The sequence below is a fragment of the Carcharodon carcharias genome, chromosome 5, assembly GCF_017639515.1.
Source record: "Carcharodon carcharias isolate sCarCar2 chromosome 5, sCarCar2.pri, whole genome shotgun sequence".
Taxonomy (NCBI): domain Eukaryota; kingdom Metazoa; phylum Chordata; class Chondrichthyes; order Lamniformes; family Lamnidae; genus Carcharodon; species Carcharodon carcharias.
In genome coordinates this window covers 186,744,874-186,750,542 of record NC_054471.1, presented here as the reverse complement: position 1 = coordinate 186,750,542, position 5,669 = coordinate 186,744,874, and positions in this window count along the sequence as shown.

The following is a 5,669-nucleotide window of genomic DNA, read 5'->3' as shown; positions in this document are numbered from 1 at the left end:
ATAAGGGCAGCAGATACATGGGAGCACCGCAAACTGGAAGTTCCCCTGCAAGCCAGTCACCATCCTGACTTGGAAATACATTGCCGTTTCTTCTCTGTTGCTAGGTCAAGATCCTGGAACTCCCTCCCTAACAGCACTGTGGGTGTATCTATGCCACAGGGACTGCAGCAGTTTAAGAAGGCAGCTCACCACCACCTTCTCAAGGGCAATTAAGGATGGGCAATAAATTCTGGCATAGCCAGTGACGCCCAGACCATCAATGAATTAAAAAACTGTAAAATTCCAGCCTGATAGAAAATTCTGATGAAGGGTCATCAATCTGAACTATTCTATCTCCACAGGGACTGATGAGTATTTCCAACATTCTATTCTTTTATTTAAAGAATTACACAGAACTTTTCCAATTCTGTGATTCCCCCTGTACCCAGTATGAAACTATTTTCCTAATCTGCCTCTTCTTAATATAGACCACGATGCCAGGTGCTGAATGTTTAACCCAGCGGGCAGGCTCACGCCTGACTCGATCCTGCATGAAATCGCGCAAGATGACGTTGGGCGAGCGTCCCAATGCCATCCTGCGCTCGTGCGATATTTCGGGCAGCAGGCGAGTGCAAAAGTCAGAAGCGAGCCCACCGACAATTAAAAAGGCTAAATAAGGTCATTAGGGCGCAATTGTCTTTAATTTTACGATGCCCACCCAACTTTACGTTTGGCTGTTGGGCGAATCGGCCAGGCGGCCTTTACATTTTTTATGAAACCTCATCCAAGGGCAGGATGAGGCTCCCGTGATGACATAAAATAAAAATAAAAATGGGTAGACAGCATTTTTATCATGTATATTTTCAGGTGCCTAACTGGGATGTTTGGACATCTGCTTTTCAAAACTTTATTTGAGGATTTTCGGGTGTGCAGCTCCCTGAGGCAGCTGTCTGCCTTCAGGGTGCTTTCAGTCCACGCTCGTCCGCACTTACGCCAGTGCCCGCCCTCTTCCCGCCCTCTCCCCAGCAGTGCTGCGCTTCTCAGCGCGCCTTTCAAATAGCGGCCAGCCAGCGTGAAATTGTGGTCGGGGGCCGATTGAGGTCAGCAGTCCTTCCCCAGGCCCACTGATAGTGTCCCGCCCGCCAACCTAAAAATTCTGCCCCAGGTATAACGGTATCAATGTCAATGTGGCTCAGTGATCACACACTGTCTTAGTCAGGAGTTATGAGTTCAAAATCTACTGCAGGATTTGAACATGTAGTCTAAAACGACACTTTGGTGCTGTGTTGAAGGAGAACCGTTTTGTTGGCTGTTCATATGGGTGTAAACTAGCCTATCACTCTTCAGATTAGATCAGTAAGTTATCCTGGTGTCCTGGTCAACAACCATTCCTTAAACAATACTGCCAAAATAGATTAACTGGTTACTTATCTCATCTGGGACCTGGCTGTCTGCAAAATAGCTGCTGCTTCTGCCTAGTGACAGCAATTCAGGGTAATTTATTGACTGTGAAAAGCTTAAGGATCTCATGAGGACATAAACTATTTGCAACATAAATGTAAGCTGTTTATTTAGTGTTCTGTGCCATCAACTCTCATAAGCACACTTGTACAGGAAGTGAAGTCCAGCTATATTTGGGGGTGGTGTATAGTGTTAATGTTACTGGACTAGTAATCTATCGGAATTACTGTGGAAAAACTCAGCAGGTCTGGCTGAGTTTTTCCAGGTAATTCTGTTTTTGTTTTGGATTTCCAGCATCCGCAGTTTTTTGTTTTTATCTTTTGCTTTTATATAGTAATCTATCAGCTCCAGCCTAATGAAGTTAGTAGAATTTAAATTCAATTAATAAAAATTTGGAATTAAAATCTAGCCTTAGTAATAGTGGCCATGAAACCATTGTCAACTGTTGTAAAAACCGATCTGGCTCACTAATGCCGTATAGAGAAGGCAAGTTTTTTTTCCCAAAATGGTTTGCAATGGGACAGCTCTAATTGTGAAACCTCTGTGTTCTTCCGTCTGTTTTCAGACACTGTCTTCAGCTGCATTAACGTTATTTACGTTCCATCTCTTACACCTTCCCCCACAAGAAAATAACAATTTCTCAAATTACCTTTTCTCCCAACAAAAACTACAGCCCACAAGGTGAATATCTGGTTCCGATTGGTTAGTCAGAGTCCACCAGTGTGTTCTGTGTGGTCCTGCCATCTGTCAATCAACTGCCGGAATTAATGGATGCGGTTGAACTTGTTAATCAAAGGTCAAGATTGGTCTCTGGGCAATTCAAGTCCTCCCCAGCACTCCCATGACCATCCAATTTAATAGGCAGTGATGAAAGGTCTGGCTAGCCCTTAAGATAAACATCTTTTTCAGTGCTTTTAATAGATAAGAGGTCTTGTGATGCAGTAGTAGCATCCCTACCTCTGGGCCAAAAGCTCTTAGTTCAAGTTCCCAACAGGACTTGTTGGCCATGGAAGGAGCTTTCATGATATGGTTCAATGGGCTCATAATGAGCCCAGAAATCCTTCTGCCACCTACCCAGCATTCCCCAATGTGGGGAAGAAGTGCTTTAATTATCAGAGGTCACATTGTCTCTCCAAGGAGGTGGCTGGATGTGGGGGTAATTGGCAGTAGTAAGGACCAATCAGAAAGGCCCAAGTGGAGCTTGGTTCCATGACAGACAGATAGAAAACTAATGAGATCCAAGAATCAAGGGGCACGTTCAACCAATGGGTTGCCAACTCTGGCTGAACATATCTGATCATCACATAAACTGCCCATTTGCCAGACTCCTGTCATTGGTCGCCCAACATGTGCATTATCACTGACTCTGGACTTCCAAGGATTTTCAATGTGTCCTGGTGTTGACATTTGAAAATCTATTCACCCTATCCTTACCTGGTCTGGCCTACAGGTGACTCCAGACTCACAGCAATGTGGTTGACTCTTAAATGCCCTCTGAAATGACCTATGAAGCCGCTCAGTTCTATCAAGCTGCTATAAAACCTTAAAAAGAATGAAACCGAACAGACCACCCGGCATTGACCAAGGCACCAGAAATGACAATGACAAACTGAGCCCTGTGAGCCTTACAAAGCCTTCCTTACTGACATCTGGGAGCTTGTGCCAAAATTGAGAGAGCTGTTCTACAGACAAGGCAGGCAACATCCTGACATAGTCATACTCACCAAACCATAGCTGAAAACATCCCACACACCGCCATCGCCATCCCTAGGTATATCCTGTCCCACTGGCAGAACAGGCCCACCGGAGGTGGCAGCACAGTGGTACACAGTTGGGAAGGAGTTGCCCTTTTAGTTCTCAACATCAAGCCAAGACTCCATGAAGTCACCTGGCATCAACATGGGCAAGGAAAATTCCTGCTGACGTACTGCACCCTTCCCCCCTCAGCTGGTGAATCAGTATTGAACACCAATTGGAAGAAGTACTGAGGATGGCAAGTGCAGAGAATGTACTCTGGGTGGGGGTCTTATCGTCCACAACCAAGAGTGGCTCGGCAGCACCAGTACTGGCCAAAACAAAAACAGAATTACCTGGAAAAACTCAGCAGGTCTGGCAGCATCGGCGGAGAAGAAAAGAGTTGACATTTCGAGTCCTCATGACCCTTCGACAGAACTTGAGTTCTGTGGAAGGGTCATGAGGACTTGAAACAGCAACGCTTTTCTTCTCCGCCGATGCTGCCAGACCTGCTGAGTTTTTCCAGGTAATTCTGTTTTTGTTTTGGATTTCCAGCATCCGCAGTTTTTTTGTTTTTATTTCAGTACTGGCCAAGTTGGTTGTGTTCTAAAGGACGAGAATGCTGCTAGACTGGGTCTGTGGTAGGTGCTGAGGGAACCAACAAGAGGGAAAAACACACTTGACCTTGTCTTCACCAATCTACCTGTCGCAGGTGCATCTGTCCATGACAGTATTGGTAGGAGTGACTACTGCACAGTCCTTGTGGAGATGAAGTCCCTTCTTCACATTGAGGATACCCTCCATTGTGTTATGTAGCACTACCACCATGCTAAATGGGATAGGTTCCATACAGATCTAGCAGCTCAAGATTGGGCATCCATATTGCACTGTGGGCCACAGCAGCAGCAGAATTGTACACAGTCAGAATCTGTAACCTCAAGGCACAGCACATCCCACACCCTACCATTACCACCAAGCTAGGGGATCAACCCTGGTTCAATGAAGACTGCAGGAGGGCATGCCAGGAGCAGCACCAGGGATACCTAAAAATGAGGTGTCAGCCTGGTGAAGCTATAACACAGGACTACTTACATGTCAAACAACATAGGCAGCAAGTGATAGACAGACCTAAGAGGTCTCACAACCAATGGATCAGATCTAAGCTCTGTAGTCCTACCACATCCAGTCGTGAATGGTGGTGGACAATTAAACAACTAGGTGGATGAGGAAGCTCTACAAATATCCCCATCCTCAAGAATGGGGGCAGTTGAGCACATCAGTGCAAAAGATAAGGCTGAAGCATTTGTGACCATCTTCATCCAGAAATGCTGAGTGGATGATCCATCTCCACTTCCACCGGAGGTCTCCAGCATCACAGATGCCAGTCTTCAACCAATTTGATTCATTCCACGTGATATCAAGAATTGGCTCAAGGTACTGGATACTGCAAGTGCTATGGGCCCTGACAACATTCTGGCATTGTCCCAATGAGGCAGGTATGCTGAGGACCTCATAGCTTCTGGATTTGTGGAGGATGATGACAACATGCAGTGGGGACACTCCATAGATCTTCACGTAGCTTATGTGAATGTCTGACTCCTGACTGGCTGATGGTAGATCGCTTGCGCTCTGCGAACAGGCTCATTTCATGGAGATGCAGCAGGGAAACTTTAACTTCTCCTGATCCTAGGGCATCTTTCGTGAGCTGAACCCTTCAGGACCACACTATTACCGGACATAGATGCAGATGATCAAGCCTGGGGATTGGGAGCAGGTTCGAATTCAGCAAAGGAGGACCAAGAGATTGATTAAGAGGAGAAGAATAGAGCATGAGAGTAAACTTGCAAGGAACATAAAAGCAGACTGTAGAAGCTTCTATAATATATAAAAAGAAAAGGATTAGTGAAGACAAATGTCTTGGACTTACAGCCCAAAACAAGAGAACGTATAATAGAGAACAAGGAAATGGTAGAGCATTTAAACAATTACTTTAGTTCTGCCTTCACAGAGAAAGACACAAAAAACTTCCCAGAAATACCAGGAACCAAAAGTCTAGCAAGAAAGAGGAATTGAAGGAAATTAGTATTACTAAAAAAATAGTGCTGGAGAAATGATTGGGACTGAAAGCCAATAAATCCCCAGGGCTTGATAATCTACAGGAGGTGGCCATGGAAATAGTGAATACGTTGGTTGTCATCTTCCAAAATTCTGTAGCTCCTGGAACAGCCCCAGCAGATTGGAGGGCGGCAAATACAACCCCACTATTTAAAAAAGGGAGGGGAAAAATAGGGAATTACAGGCTGGTTAGCCTAACATCAATAGTAGAGAAAATGCTGGAGCCTATTTTAAAGGATGTGGTAACAGGACACTTAGAAAAGATCAATGGGGATTAGACAAAACCAACATGGATTTATGAAAGGGAAATCATATTTGACAAAACTATTGGAATTTTTTTGAGGTTGTAACTAGCAGAATAGATAAGGGAGAACCAGTGG